Source organism: Pleurodeles waltl, chromosome 7, assembly GCF_031143425.1.
Source record: "Pleurodeles waltl isolate 20211129_DDA chromosome 7, aPleWal1.hap1.20221129, whole genome shotgun sequence".
Taxonomy (NCBI): Eukaryota; Metazoa; Chordata; class Amphibia; order Caudata; family Salamandridae; genus Pleurodeles; species Pleurodeles waltl.
Window position 1 is genome coordinate 124,115,045 of NC_090446.1, and position 16,755 is coordinate 124,131,799.

The 16,755-nt window shown below is 44.7% G+C and overlaps 1 protein-coding gene and 1 long non-coding RNA gene across 4 annotated transcripts in view; one reads left to right on the forward strand and one right to left on the reverse strand.

The window, feature by feature from the left end:
• LOC138303814 (uncharacterized) overlaps positions 1 to 12,185 on the forward strand; it is a 30,209-nt gene extending 18,024 nt beyond the window's left edge. For both annotated transcript variants that reach the window (XR_011205451.1, XR_011205450.1), the window contains exon 3: positions 8,100 to 12,185. This is a non-coding gene — a long non-coding RNA (uncharacterized lncRNA). The remainder of the gene's footprint in view (positions 1 to 8,099) is intronic.
• DNAJC5 (DnaJ heat shock protein family (Hsp40) member C5) overlaps positions 1 to 16,755 on the reverse strand; it is a 197,272-nt gene that overhangs the window by 101,657 nt on the left and 78,860 nt on the right. Inside the window, exon 2 of one of the 2 annotated variants that reach the window (XM_069243252.1) lies at positions 12,184 to 12,275. The exons of the other annotated variant lie outside the window; for it this stretch is intronic. The gene's annotated coding sequence lies outside the window, so the exon portion shown is untranslated. The remainder of the gene's footprint in view (positions 1 to 12,183; positions 12,276 to 16,755) is intronic. 2 annotated transcript variants of the gene reach the window in all.

Consider the following 16,755-nt stretch of genomic DNA (forward strand, 5'->3'; position numbering starts at 1 on the left):
CTTCCAAGGGCTCAGGGACTGGAGTTGGCACCACTTGGAAAGTCAGGACTCTCAGCAGAAGAGTCCAGGCACTGGCATATGAAGTCTTTGATGTCCCTGAGACTTCTTAACAGGAGCCAAGTTCAGTTCAAGCCCTTGGAAAGCAGGATGTGGAAAGCAAAGCCCAGTCCTTTCACTCCCAGGACAGAAGCAGCAGGCTGAGCAGCAGACAGGGATGGGCTCTCCCTCCTCCTATCCCTCTTGCTGGGGTCCTGTACCTTCCACTTTGGAGTGGTGCCCGAGAAAACTGAACTGTTAGAGCACCTTTGGTGGCCACCCTTCCCAGTTCTCCTGGCATCGGAGACAACTCATTCCCCAGAATGCAGTCTATGGGCATCTGGAGACGAACTATGACCCTTCTCTGGGTCACCTCCCCACCCTACTCTAAGGACACCAGAGCCAGATGGGCAGAAAAAGTCCTGCCCATGCACTGGAGTAACTCTACACACCTGGCCAATTTACTGCTCTGGGGAGACTAGGCTTTCCACAACCATGGTATGGCTAGCCCCACTGTGCCTCAGAACAGTGACTGTGACCAAATTCAATGTCACCTGGTGGAAGTGATGACTCCCACTCTCAGGGATCCCCAACTCACCCTCTGAGTCTACCTCCCAAATAAGGGAGATCATGACATGGTCTATGAACTGCCCCTGGGGACTACCTCCCGGTTAGAAACGGGGTCTAAAGTTGGCTGTGGTTTACACCCTGTCCAAAGAGGGACCCTCCCTAGTCAGGGTAAGGGAGCCACATAGGTAAGGTAACCCCTGCTTACCTCCTTGGTAACTTGGCACAAGCAGTCAAGCTTATTTCAGAGGCAATGTGTAAATTATTTGTGTACACACACACACACACACACACACACACTGAAAACCCCACAGAAATACTCCATACCAGGTAAAAAAAATAGCCAACATTTAGCTGAGTAAAACAAGACCAAAACGACAAAAAATCCAACATACAGAAAGAAAGATACACATTTTTAAAGATTACATCTCAGTAAAGCACTTAGAAACACAATGGCTCCAACTGGGGCTATCACGATTTCTTGACGAAGTTACCCCTAACAGTCCAATACCACTCGGGAGGGAGTGCAGGCTGGTCAGAGTCACATGGACCCCAGGTACAGTACTTTTAAAAATGATGAGGAAACAAAGATGTTGCACTGAGTCGGGGAGGTGAGGCATCGCTGGTGCCGGTGCGGCATTGGTTCCTTACTGCTAGACAGAGGCGGTGAGGCGTCGGCTCCTTGCAGTTGGAGGGGAGGAGACGCGGCGTCAGTGGCAAGGCGTTGGTTCCTTACGATCCGGCAGGGTCGATAAATCCAGGTCAAGATGCATGGCGTCGACTTCACAGTTACGCTATCACACTACAGGGCCACGGGTGCTGGAGCAGAGTCGGATGTCACAGACTTCAGGGACAGAGCACTCAGGACTCATGCTGGGATAGGATTTCAGAGGTGCTGCAGCGGTGTCGGGCCTGTGGTGTCGGGGCAGTCATTGCACTCAGCGGGGACCACTGCTCTGGTGCAGGCATCGGTGTGGAGTTGGATAGCGGCACCGGTTCTGAAGTCGCTCTGGAGTTGATGTATTTGGTTTCTTCTTGACTTCACCAGAACTCACTCCCAAGGGCCCAGGGACTGGACTTGGCAAGTCAGGACTCCCAGCAAGAGAGCCCAGGTGCTGGCAGATGAAGTATTTGATGTCCCTGAGAATTCTAACCCAGCCCTTGGAGAGCCTTTGGAAGAAGGATGTAGAAAGCAAAGTCCTGTCCTCCCAGAACAGAAGCAATAAGCAGTAGGCCAGCACAGAAAAGCAAAATGCAGAGTGGCAGTCCCTCCTACAGCATCCAGTTCTTCTTCCTGGCTGAATGTGCTTAGTCCAGAAGTAGTCTAAAGTTGTGGTCTCAGAAGTCCAGTACTTATATACTCATGTCTGCCTTTGAAGTAGGCAAACATCAAAGAAAGTCTTTGTAATGCCTTTCCTGCTTTGGCCCCAGACACACTCCAGGGGGTTGGAGACTACTATGTGTAAGGTCAGGCACAGACCTATTCAGGTGCAAGTGTTAGCTCATCCCACCACTCCTGCTCAGGAAGACCCATCAGGATATGCAGGGCACACCTTAGCTCTCTTTGTGTGACTGTCTAAAGTAAATTCACAAAATGCCCAACTGTCATCCTGACCCTGACGTGTATTCCACAGACAGCCAGAGGCACAGAATGGTTAAGCAAGAAAATGCCCACTTTCTAAAAGTGTCATTTTCAAAATTACAATTTAAAACACAACTTCACAAAAGATGTATTTTTAAATTGTGAGTTCAGAGACCCCAAACTCCAAATCTCTATCTGCTCCCAATCAGAAATTACACTTAAAATATCTCAAAGCAATCCCCGTGTTAACCCTATGGGAGAGATAGACCTTGCAATAGGGAAACATGAATGTAGCAGTATTTTACTACAAGGACAAGTAAAACACACCAGAATGTGATCTACCTTTTACTCTGCACTCTGCCCATGGGGCTGCTCTGGGCCTACCTTAGGAGTGACTTACATATAGCAAAAGGGAATGTTTGGGCCTGGCAAGTGGGTGCACTTGCCAGGTCGAAATGGCAGTTTAAAACTGCCCACAAAGACACTGCAGTGGCAGGTCTGAGACATGTTTACATGGCTACTCATGTGAGTGGCACAATCAGTGCTGCTGGCCCACTAGTAGCATTTGATTTACATGCCTTTGGCACACATAGTGCACTATACTAGGGATTTACTAGTAAATCAGATATGCCAATCATGGATAAACCAATACCTTTTAGACAGACAGCCCTTGCACTTTAGTACTGGTCAGCAGAGGTGAAGTGCCCAAAGTCCCAATGCCAGCAAAAATGAAATGCAGCACACAGGCAAAAGTAGGAGGGCAGAGGCAAAAAGTGTGTTGATAACACTGAAAAAAGGCCATTTCCAACAGGCTCTTCACAGTGGTGCTGTCATCTGCCCACCAAGTGGCACCTGAGTTCGGTGTGGTAAAATTGAGATCCTCAACTTTTGACTTCTCCTGTCAGTGAAGTTGGAGTTGTGCGGTGCCTCAACTGGAGCCATTGGCCTGGATAGAGACTCCCCTCTCAACCTGGGATCTGTAATTTCAGAATAATCGGATGCCCTGTGCTTCAGAGTCTGTATTGTGTGCTCTAGGGTCTGTATTGGTGCAGATTACTTAGTCTTGGGACACGCTCTTAAGACGCTTCCTCCCCTAAAACAGTGCGTGCACAGAGAGTAAGTGTCCCTGGGCTCTGACCCTCATTGTTTGGCTTGGCCCACTTCGAAACCTTTGGCTCGTCCCCTACTCCTATACTGCAGCTTGCCTGCCAGGACTCCTCTGGAGCTATCAGTCAGCAACTTTGCTCACTTCCTATCACACCCTGTCTGCCAAGATTGTTTCTAGTGTTATAAATTCCACAGCTTCGCCTGTTGGAACTTGGGGCACTTGATTACTTATTCTAGTGCTTTCTCTGTCAAATAGCACAGCACCGCTTCACCACCCTTTTGTTCAATTTCTAGCCTTCATGGAGGTTTCTGGGGACCATCAGCCACAAGGGGACCCCTTAGAGCTCCTGGCCTGGGATGACTAATTTTGTGAGGCGGTTGATGCCTCAATTTACCCGGTGGTGGCAGAGCCCATGGGCCCTTTGGAGCAGCTCCTAGTGGATCAATTGTGCACGCTTGCGCATATATCCCTATACCCAGTAAATACCCCACTGCACCCTTTGGACCTTCAGGCGCTACAGAACGCATTTTCTGTAAAAGAATGATACTGGAGTGGGACAGGGACAAAAACAGAAAGATGAAAACCCCACCTCCAAAATAAGGCTCTAAAAAGAGAATCCAATGATTATATTGTGTAGATATGCGGCCATAGAGAAAAATGGGTATTTATCAAATTTTATTTTCAATACATATCTTGTTTTACTTACTGTCTTCCCAAAAACATTCATTTTTAATGTTTTTATATATAACAGAATAATAAGATATAATCATACAATTTTCAGGTGGCATTATAGATTGTTACGGAAGGATATGTGTGTATGAACGGTATGGCTATGGTAGTGATATTTGTTTTTTTTATGTGTTAGGGAGCAGGATACTTTGGTCCTAAACACTGGATGATTATACCTTATTCTGTGTGTGTGTGTATATATATATATAATAAAAATAAATGTTTTGGAGTATGGCAATAAAAAACAAGATACATACTGAAAATTAAATTTCGATAAATAACAATTTTGTGTATGGCTGCCTGTTTACACAATATAATCATTGGATTATTTTTTCAGAATCTTATTTTGGAGGTGGGGCTTTCTTCTTTTAGTTTTTGTCCATATGGATGAGGATGCAAAGGCCACAGGGGCCCTTATTTGCCCAGAGGCCCTTCCGCAGTGGGCTCAGCACGCTATCATATTCCTAGGTAACGTGAATTGTGTGTTGTCCGCTGAACGCCGCTGTTCCCACTTGGTTATGGTGGACCTGAAGCTCAGGGACCTCGCAATGTCAGAGGTGGGTCCTGTTGCCCAAGGGGGTCTCTTCAGAGATCCCTTCATTCAAGAGCTGGGAAATTTTGTGAACACCTTCAGCTCCCTCGACAAGGCCTAGTAATCCATAAAGGTGGTCTTTATCCCTCTGGTTTTCCAAGTGGCTGGTTAAGGCAGGGGCTGCTCTCCCGGGCATGCAGTCTCTAAATACCCTTCCAAACTGCAAGGCTCCAGGCGAAGCTCCTTCCAGGACTAAATCAAATTCACTAACTTCTACCCCTCCTGAGATCAGTGCTATTGGGGCAGAGGATTCAAAGGGAACTCCACTTCCTCCAATTCCAGTGTGTATTCATCCTTCCTCTCTTATAAAAGTGTTAGGCAGACTGGGGTTTTTTCTCCCGGTTAGGAGATCCATTATGGCAGACGCATGGGTTCTTCAAACTGTGCAAGGGTTCCAAATTTAGTTCTATGGGGTCCCTGGACTGGAGTCCTGGCCTCGCCCTCTTCAATTTTCCTCTCGGAGGTGGCCCTCATAGACAAAGTCTCTTCCCTGCTCCAAAGGGGCATTTTGCAGGAATGTTCCTCATCCCTGGGGATTTGTCAGCAATATCTTCCTGGTGGACAAAAGCCATGGAGGACAACGCCCAGTCATCAACTTACAAGACTTCAATGAATGGCTTGCCAACCGCCATTCCAAGATGGAGGGGATCCACCTCCTCAGGGACGTATTACGACCCTAAGACTGGCTGGTCTATTTGGACCTCAAAGACACTTACCTATCAATTCTAGTTTTTCCACCGTTTCAAAGGTTCCTCCAGTTTATTTGGCACCAGCAAACGTTCACATTTTCCACTCTGCCCTTAGGGCTGTCCTACGCCCCCCTGGGGCATCACAAAGGTTCTCAGGGTGCAGGGGATCTCTCTCGATGACATGCTGATAATGGATCAATTTCCGCATTGCCTTTCCCTCCAACTTCAAATAGCTGTCAACCTCCTGGAAGGGTTAGGTTTTGTGATCAACGAGAAGTCGTCACTCATGGTTCCGTCTCAAAGTGCTACCTTTCTGGGTTTTGTCAAACACCTGTTACCCTCAGCCTTCCACCCCAGAAGGTGACGAAGATTCAGCACGAACTGAGGAAACCCTGGCCAAGCGTTGCACCTCGCTGAGGCAGATTGGTCGCCTGGTGGGCCATCTTCCTGGGACCCGTCCATTATCGGGCCTTATAGAGGTTAAAGATTTCTCATCTGAGGCAAGGGCTAACCTACTCTCAAAAACACAGGTGGCCCCCTATCTATTCAAAAAAGGACCTGTTTTTGCCAGGGGGTAACTGCATTTTTGGCTCCAGGCTCAGCGGCCATCTAGGGAAACCTACCAAACCCAAACATTTCTAAAAAACTAGACATCTGGGAGAATCCAGAGAGGTGTAGTTTGTGTGGATCCTCCAATGTTTTCCTACCCAGAATCCCCTGCAAACCTCCAATGTAGCTAAAAAAGTATATACATTTTCCTCACATTTCTGTGTGGGATCACTGCGCAGGCACAAATTTCCTACCACCCAGCGTTCCCCCTCTGTCTCCCTATAAAAAAATTATACAAATTTTTAAGTATGCACAGGATTCTGGGTAACAAACAGGCGAGAGCCACACAAGTTACCCCATCAGGGATTCCCCTGGATGTCTAGTTTTAAAAAATGTACAGGTTTTCTAGGTTTCCCTAGGTGCCGGCTGAACTAGGGCCAAAAATCCACAGCTAGACAGTTAGACATACTGCAAATAAAGGGTCAGTTTTCAGTAGAAAAATGTGATGTGTCCACGTTGTGTTTTCGGTAGTTTCCTGTTGCGGGCACTAGGCCTACCCACACAAGTGAGGTACCATTTTTATTGGGAGACTTGGGGGGGTGTGGGGGAATGCTGGGTGGAAGGAAGCAGTTTGTGGCTTCTCAGACTCCAGAACTTTCCTTCACAGAAATGTAAGGAAAATATATTTTTAGACAACTTTTGAGGTTTGCAAAGGACTCTGGGCAACAGAACCTGGTGAGAGCCACAAAAGTCAGCCTTCCCCCCTCCCCCTGGATTCCCCTTGGTGTCTTAGTTAGCTACGTTTCCCTAGCTGCCAGCTAAGCTAGGGCCCAAACTCCACAGCTGGGCATGTTGCAAAAAAAAAAATAGGGGGTCAGTTTTGGGTGGAAAAATGTGTCCACGTTGCGGTTTGGGTAATTTCCTGTCGCAGGCACTAGGCTTACCCACACACGTGAGATACTACTGGGAGACTTGGAGGAACAGAGAATAGTAGAAAATGTGTTATTGCCAATTATCTTTCTCTGCATGTATGCTTCCTAAATGGAAGACAGTGTGTGAAAAAGAAGTAATTTGAGAAATTAACTATAATTCACAGACTAGTATGGGTACCCACAAATTCAGAGATGTGCAAATAACCACTGCTTCTGAAACTCTTTCTTGTGCCCATTTCGGAAATACATAGGTTTCCTTGATACCTATTTTTCACTCTTTTACCAAATGAATTTGCTGTATACTCACTGCACAATAAAAAATCATTGCAAGGTGAAGCTCAGGTATTGGCTCTGGGTACCTCGGGTTCTTGGTGAACCTACAATCCCTATATATCCCTGCAACCAGAAGGGTCCGGTGGACGTAATGGTATATTAATTTTAAAAATCTGCCATAGTTAGAAGTTGCACATCAAAACGTAATAACACATTTCTGTTATTTTCAACTCAATTTCAATATATTTTCCTTTCAACATTTACTTTCTATAGGAAAACCTTGAAGGATCTACAAAAATGACTCCTTGCTGAATACAGAATTTTGTCTACTTTGAGTAATGTATAGCTTTTCGGAATCCATCATTGGTTTGACACCCATTTCTACCACTAAATGTAAAGAGGCTGAAAGCACAAAAAATATGAAAAATGGACTATGTCCTAGTAAAATGCCAAAACTATGTTGGAACATTGTTTTTCCGACTCGTCTGCCTGTTCCTGAAAGCTGGGAAGATGTTGATTTTAACACTGCAAACCCTTTGTTGATGCCATTTGCAGGGAAACAACACTTTCTTCTGCAGCACTTCTTTCCCACTGTTCCCCCAAAAAACAAAATGTAGCTGTATTTTGACTCATTTCTTGGTCCCCTCTAGGGGAATCCATATGCCTGGGTACCTTTAGAATCCCCAGGATGTTGGAAATAAGGACACAAATTTGGCATGGATAGCTTGTGTGGACAAAAAGCTATGGAGGCCTAAGTGCAAACTACCCCAAATAGCCAAAACAAAGGCTTAGCACAGGCGGGAAAAAGGCATAGCAATGAAGGGGTTACGAACATGGAGGCGAGGCTTGACCCACCAGGCGGAAACCTTATTTGCCTATCCCGCCATGTGACTAGTAGGTAATAAACTTTTCTGATTATCTTAACGAATGTTATGATGACAATGTTTTCATCCTCCGTTGTGAACTGGATATTGAGAAAAAAGTGTGTGTAGTGCTTTTCTGATGTTAAACCCGGTATTGATGCTCCTCTCTCTCTTCTTAGAAAGTGATACTGGGAAGCAAGATTCACGATGGATATGCGGTGGCTGACCTCGCACGACTAAAGAGGCGGAGTCAACATGTATAATGGACTAGATGGGACTTTGAGACCTGATTGGCCACAGTCTGATGCTTAAGTTTGATTAGATGTTTCTGCCTGTTACATTCCCAAGGGTTTTTAGGAATTGTCGTTTGTTTTAAAGTTTGAATATGGCTGCTACTGATTAAAGCGAAGGAGGTAAGCATAATCCTCACCTCCGTGTCCTTAACAGAATTGAAAATTTCTGTTACAACAACTAGGAAATGTTTCTTTCTCTTGCATAGTATTTACAGATAAGATATTGTTTGAGTTTTTCATCTTCACTTTCACCTCCAGGCTGAATTCACAGACAGTCACATGCACCACTGGAAGGTCCTTTGCTCCCTCACTGCAAACACTTACAAAACTAAGAACTTGGAGATCCTTCGTCCACTGCATCTACGTTTTTTCCTCTCCCCCATCTCTGCCTTGTAACAACCCGGTCTTCTTTACAAAATCCTCACCTTCCACCAGGAACCAAGGAGTACATCCTGACATTCATCATGAAACTGGCCACCTTTGTCAAATCAACTGCAACAGGGGTCTGATTCAATTTTCATAACATATGCATAATTCAACACCTCCACTTTCAACTGCTCAGGACCTTGATCAGCTCCTATCATTACCTTCCCCCTTGTTGTTGTACTCTGTTATCATGAGACGACACAGGAACTATGGGCCATATTTTTCCATATAAACTGTTTGCCTCAAAGAGGAAAAGAGGTATTGTTTGTACCTCGACCATGAAGTGAGGTTATGTTTTGACTAGGACTAGGCCTTTTTTGGAGGTTTGTACTTCTTCATGATCTTTTTGAGCCAGTATGCTAGTTCATGCATAGGTGAATTTCCACAAGAAGTACAGGATTCAGAGGAACAGATTCACAAACAAAATTGTAAATTTGTTCCACAAAACCTTTCTATGAAGGCAGATCACAACAATTTCCCATTGCAGCTAAGACTAAATGCCCACTATTAGTTCGGACATCAGCTGAGAAGGGCTGGTGTTGTTCTAAAGTAAAGCAATTCATTGTAGCCACTGTTAATTTGCACCCAGAAGCAACAAACATCCCCTTTGATAAGGGAGAAAGTAGCAAAATATTATTTACCCTAGGGAGGCAAATATTCCTGCACTTGTCCTGATGAAGGGAGATAATGTTCTGAGTTATTCTGTGTTGTTCGTAGGAAGACTCTACCCTCAGTGAGAGGACAGGAATGACTTATGTACACCTTAATATCATGTTTCGTAATCTCTATTCTCTATCAAAACCTCCCTGAAGGTGACTGGATGCAGTTTAGTTAAAATCACATGTCCTTGAAAGATGAAGCCTGGCAAGCTAGCAGTAAAGAGAGAAGACTGCTGCATATATCAGAGCACTTCAGCAATTCACCGCCACAGCATGATTGTCAAATACAGCATAAACCCACCATCCAAATCTGGTAATAAAACACCGCCTCCCTACATTTATGCATATGCTGGGTCCCTCGAATGCGGTGTAACAGGGCCTCCAACAATGCTAACTCCAATACAATGGTTCCCATGGGTATCATTCAGAAACTATTCACAATAATCCGTGACATCACTGCATACACTTGAATGCCAACACTTGTTTTATTATAGCAAACCAAGGTCCCTAGTAATAAACTGTACAATGCAAAGTACCAAATTGCAGTTTAATTGGTCAACAAATAAATGAACACATTCTTTTTTAAAGAAAACTTATGGCGGTGCAGTGAGTGTGGTTGCATAAAAAACGTGTTTGGTGCTCTCTTTTTGTAGTGATACACGCAGGCAGTAAAGCGTGAACAATTCATGTATCAGTAAAGCAAGAACAGTACCGCCCATCAAGGACATTTCTTATATAGAATCTTATACAGTCTGTTTATCTTAAGGTCGATGGCCTTTCAATCTCATTATGGAAAGTGGGATCATCATCAGGACTCAAAGAATTGTGAGCCTGAGACAGAGTGTCAAGAAGAAGGCAAGTCCACCAGTAGAGGCGCTGGGGATCCTGACTGATGAGTTCCATTAGAGGGGCAGTGGAAGAGGTCAGGGCTGGACCTCTTAAGAACAGGAAGGGGAGCGCACTGCCGGATGAGCAGGGCTGTTCCTCACAAAGCAGGAAGCTGCTAGCAGTAAGCAGAAACAAATGTGAGCGTACAGTGCAGGGGTTGCAGTCAACCAGGAGGATGCAGAATGTGCTGCAGGACTTCAATAAATCCCAGTTGAGGTGGAGAAATGTGGCCGGGGTCCCACAGGTTACAGCGAGGGGCATGACGCTGCCTATCCGCACACGGATGAGAACCACTGTATTGGAATTGCTACATGCCCAGGTTCACATTGGTTTAAGGGCAAGCTCTTGGTATAAATTCAGAATCCAACAATGCAGCAGTAAGACTGAAGTCCTTGATGCCCGCTGCATTACAGCAAGCTCGGTTCTTTTCAACGGCACCAGGCCTAGAAAGCCACCTACCAAATACATCACAACCTGCTTACTGACCTGAAACAACACAGAGGAAAGCTGCGGCACTCTAGCTACAGCACACCACTGTGGCTACTCTCCAACTGCAGTGCCCTAAAATCACCTCCATCCAACTAGGTGACAACAGTGATGGCATCCTCCAACTGCAGTGCTGGAAAGCCACTTCGCACCAATTGCGTAGTAGCTGCACTGCAGTTCTGAGGCTAAACCACTGCTGCACCGTCGTTTTCCAAATGTACAAACAAGACCGCAACTCTTCATTTGCTTGATGTGAAGCACAGAGGCCGAAACAGTCTCTGTATCACAGACTGCTGAAGCAGACTAGCCACTATAGGGCCCCAGAGCAGCTAGGCGAGGTGCTCCGTTACCATATGACAAGCTGTAGAGGTCAGTCTCGGATTTACACCACAGAAAGCAGATACCAAACTAGCTATTTAATGGACAGAGGGACCTGGCTAACTTTCCTTCATCCTATAATGGGGTGCGAACCAGCGTCCTTGGAAAAAGCAGTCAGAAGATGTAGGCCTTCAACTTAAAGAAGCAGGACTAAATGCAGCAGTCCAACGCCACCGAGATCGAAGGAAGTGAAGAAACCGTAGAGAAGGTGCCCAGTGCTTTGTGGTACATACGTAGGAGTTGTGGGAGTGTCCATCTGCGAGGGCCTTCGTCTTGAAGGGGAAAGAAGGCCTTTTTGTTGGATACTTCCGACCCCCTCGGCCCTCAAATGTGATAAGAGGCTTCATACCATACAACTTACTGGTACAACAACATTGACATCATGGGGCCCCACTGAGCCAAATATTTTCTGGAGGCAAAAGAGGGTTCGGCTAGCCTACTACATAACAGAACAAAAGGCCACATTCTGAACAATTTGGAAAGCTCTCCGTGGGGCGTTGACTTTAAGACTACACCAAGTCATTAAACTTATTATTCATATGGATATATCAGAACCAGCACTCAGTTTATGTTCAAGGACTGGTACCTGCTAAATGCAGCCTGTCAAAATCCAGAAGATCACTTGCTGCAAGACATGATCGGATGATCAGGAACAGCCTCTCCTATTACATTGTTGCCCAACCACAAGTCTCTATTTGTCTTTGCAGTTCTAGTTTATGAATATCAATAAAGCATCACATGGCAGAACGGAACAACATGCTTATGATGTCTATTGATTTACATGCCTCTGTGTTCAGGCTTTGATTTGTTTGCATTACAGTCAATTTCAGCTTATTCTAGTTCTTTAATCATCTGCAAGGCACCACAGCCTCGTGCCGTTTCCTGAGAAAGGAGGATGCATGTTGTAGTTACCACCAATACATACTGGGTGCAGGAGAGGTATACTTTATTTAGACAGGAGTCCCATGGTGTTCTCAAGAGCCAGCTGCACACCAGCTATAAGGTGGGGATGCCGCCGAACAGAAGATGCATAGAAAGTGAAATACTAAACATTTTAGAACATCCTAAAGCTACAGCGTGGCACTCATCAAGTAACCAACTAATGAAATCACATTTTCAACGCCCATCCTTACTGTGATGGTGTGGCTGGAGGAAAGGACAAAATGCGCTGTCCACCAACGTGGTTTTGCAGGGCTTGCTTCAAAGATCTAGGGACCACTTCTTCCTAAAAACAGAAGGTAAAAAAAACTTAACAGCAGGGTGTGGTTACGTTTTAATATAGAATGTGACACAAGCTGCAAAGTTAGCTTCAGGACGCTTGCGTTATACTAATAGAAACATGGTGCCCCTGTTTGAGGTACAGAGTAACTAGTAGCCATGATAGAACTCACCTTTGTTCAGGCACTAAGGGCCATATGTACGAACACGTTTTCCCATAGACACAGAATGGGCAAAACTGCTTGCTACATCTGGCCCTAAGTCTGTTATGTGCCCGTCATTGTCAGAGGGCCACAAATTTCATTGTCTCCAGTACTGAGAGTTTATCTTCTTTAACACTTTCTATGTTTACAAGTAAACTATATCGTCACCACCTTTTTGCAACTAGTCATGTGCAAAGTTTATTTTCTAATACCAAAAACCATACTTAAAAGGAGGTGCTAAGGTAGTCCAAAGAAATTTCCTTGAGTGTTCAAAAAAATCCAATAATAATGGAACATTTCTTTCATGTTAAAAATAGTCTTTTTTAAAAATCTAATGAAGGAGCAATGATATTTTGTTTCAATCCAAAATAGTTTCTTTATTCCTTTAATGGTTATTATCCATCAGCATAGTCCAAGTGTTTTGCCCCCTAGAAAGGACTTCATCAGGACTGAAAACAAAATAAAACACACACTATATATCAAATAATAACAAAAAACAAAAATGTTATAAAATGGCAAAGTGCACACAGTTCACCAAATCCACCTTTATCAAGAAACAAAACATATCAAGACCCCCTACATTCAACATCAAAAACAGAAAATATATCTTACATATTTCATCTCCTAAAAAATATCCATGCCCATCTTCTTTACATGTAACCCATTATTATTTACATCAGGCAATATGTATTTGGCCAATACAGGCTATAATATTTAGTTTTTGCAAAGGAAGGTGCCTTGGGTTCCTTCTAACCATGTCCCCAGTGCCAGTGCTCTTTACCTAAAACAAGGTAAAAGGTCTAATTGTACAAAATTGGTACACACTTAAGTACTAAGACCCTAGTAAATGATACCACTTGTAACTAGGGCCTGAGTACTTAAGAGGGTCTCAAAGGGCTCCAGCATGTATCGTGCCACCCTAAGGGACACCCCCCCCCTACAAATTGCACACAGTCTGCTACTACAGACTGCATATCATGGTGCAAGTCATGAGTGAAAACACAATATGGCACACTCATTGTGGCCATGCCCCCAAATCATTGTATCTAATATATGTATTTCACCCCCTACAGCAGGCCTTAAAGCCCTAAGCCCCACCCCCTGCCCTGAGGCCCATATGGGACCAGGGCAGGGGGTAAATTACCTCTTCAAGGAGACATACTGCACTATCAGGATAGTCACACCCCTAAGGTGGGTAGCCTGATGTGCTCTGCGAAGGAAGGGTTCCACAAGTTCAAGAGCCTCACAGCACCAATACCTGGGGCATTGGAGCATCTGCCGCAATCAAGGCTTGTTGGTGCCTGGACCAGACACCGTCCCACAAAGACGACCTATACCTGAGGAACGACAGAACTGGCGAGGCTGCCCAGGAGGGTGGCCAAACTGTTTTTGTTTCCCCCTCGACAGGTCTAGCCAAGCACTGTGAGCGCCTTTGACACACATGACATCTGACCAAAACCCTATGCACCCAAGCTCCCCAGTAAGAGTTCACAAACATTGACTGTGCCCCTTGCTCCTAGGACCCTCGCAAACTGAGCATCCGTTGGGAGATCTTGGATTTGTACCCATGTCCCTTGCTGCAGACTGTTTGTAGGTGCCCCTCTTTGCCAACCACAAGCGCAAGGCACCTAACCCTCACTAGCAACTCTTCACCCGGATGCTCCAGGGCAAGTAAAACTGAATGCTGATGTTTTTCTTGACCTTGACCACATAGCACTGTATCCTAAAGGGGACCCCCGAGATCCTTCTGCAAATACCTGCCATGAAATAAATGTACTTTAACCACTGAAAGTCATTACAGAGTAAAAGGTCATTAGTGTACTTACCCTACTGCAAACAATCACTCAGAAACAGTGCTTACCTTAATTTGGAGATTTTCTTGTTTCAAAATATAATATAAAAGTGTTGTATTTTTTTAAAACTGGTCTCGAGTTTCTTCTTGAGTGTGTCTCATTTATTGACTCTGTGTTCAACAAATGTTTAGCACTACCCTTTGAAAAGCCTAAACTGCTCACCTTCACTACCACAAAACAGATCATTTAGGATTATTACTTTAACTTCTGTAAACTAATAAGTGTCGACTGGACTATCTGCACAGTGTACCATTACATTGGTACACTACATAGATAGCCGACTTCCTACAACAGGCAAACAATTTCAGGGTACTGCACTTAGACGGCCAAAGTGGGACCCATCACCATGTTAAAGCTTCTTTATTGGCACCTATACCTGGAATGTATGTATTTATTGTAAACGCACCATAGAGCAATTCAACAACAAATGCTGTACACAGTAATAGTAACTCAGTACAGGAGGGTGTGAAAAAAAAAAAAAAACACAAAAGGCAAAAGATTAGATGGATGCTGGATGTTGAACAACAGCATGACAGTACACACATTCATCATCAATACGCAGTCACAGAAACAGACTAATAAAGTGAAGGTTGGTTAATGTAATTTTTTTGCCATTAGGTGTTTCTGGAAGGAGTTTTTGAACAATACGAGCTGAACGATCGAGCCCATTCCGTAGGGACCAAAAGTCCAGTGTAGTTATTTAAAGGACTGAAATCAAGAAAACAGCACATTTAAGTTTGGGTGTAGCTGAAAGGTTTTTATTGGTTTACTGCAAGTTGAGAGTTGGAGGAACAATTCAAGATTTCTAGAAATAGTTTGGGGTGTAGACTTTCATGGCTGTAAAGGCCTCTATCAGTAGAATGTATGCAGCTCTGATACAAGTTAACAGCCAGCTGGCTTGGTAACAGTACTAAGAGATGAAGAGTGTTGTAGCAAATATATAGAACTTTGTCCACTGGGGTGAAAGAATATACGGGGATCTTGATCAGCAAACTGTTACAGTAGTTTAACTTGCTCAGGACAAGTTTTGCCTGTCGGGAAGGAATTGTTTGACCGTTTTGTCCATAAGTTTAGTAGTTGAAGTCTAGCAGCTGTGTTTGTGTTAGTTAGAAATGTTTATATGTTCATTAATGGGCCGATTGGTACTTCAAGCTTTCTGGCAGAAGATAGCGTGGTTGAGATGTCTGAGAGAAAGTCGATAAGGCAGGGTGAAAAGTGCGGAGGCGGTAAAAAAATATATTATTTCCGTTTCAAACGAATTTAACATTAGTTGAATCGACTGCCATCCAGCGATAAAGGGCTGGAAGGCAGCTTGTTACTTGCGTCTAGATTGAAGATATGAAGGTAGGAAATGAAAGATTGTCATCTGCATAGAGAACATAGGGAAAAACCATAGGCAGTGATGATATTGTAAAAGGAAGACATATAAAGTGAAACAAGGGACAAGGAATGAACCTTGTGAGGTAGCAACCATCAAGGGAGTGTGAGTAAGAGCAAAGAACATCAAGATATTGAGAAGGAACGTTCAGAGAGAGAAGATGAAAACAAGTTTGGAGAGGAGTCTGTAATTTTAGGATTGGTTAGGGTGGATAGCATGTGGTGGGCAACAGAAGTAAATGTCGGCGAGAAGTTGAGGAGTTTGAGACCAGTAGAGAGGTGACTGTGTTGGGGTGAGGTTATGAGGTTATGGGGGCTGGTAGAGGGGACTTAACGACTTTAATAGCCCACGCATTGGCGCCTAAAACAGGCAGGCGCTACACGGGTTACGCAAACAAGGTGCTGACAGTAACAGGTCTGAAGTCTTGGCACCACCACGAAGAATCACAGAAAGCAGTTGAACGCTTCATACAATGGGCATTCTTGCAGAAGAAAACAAAATCATGGGCCCAGGCCCACCTAACAGCAGTAGCACAATTCAGCAAATTGGCAACAGGCAGGGACCCCTCTAACTCCCACTACATAAAATCGGCTATGAAAGGGTGGCGCAGATTGGAAGGGCCAGCAGCTGACAAAAGGCATCCCATAGATTACAAGATGCTGAGGCAATTGTTAGGAACACTAGAGGGCATAGGCCACAACAAGTTTGAATGTACCCTTTTTAGGGCAGCTTTCTCATTAGCATTCTTCGGGGCATTCAGGATAAGCGAGCTCGTGGCTCCAGCAAAAACAGGCCACGAGAAGGCGGGAATTCAGAGAAATGACGTGCACATAGGCCACAGGCGGATGCAAATCCTACTAAGGAAATCCAAAACAGACCAACTGGGAAAAGGGGCAAAGATAGAGTTGAAATGCATAGATGATCCGGAAGCATGCCCAGTATGCAACACCCAGGCTCTACTACAGATCACCCCCGAGACACATGGAGCACTCCTAGCACACGAGAACGGGGAATGCCTGAGCCTATTCCAATTCAAATCAATACTCAGGAGGG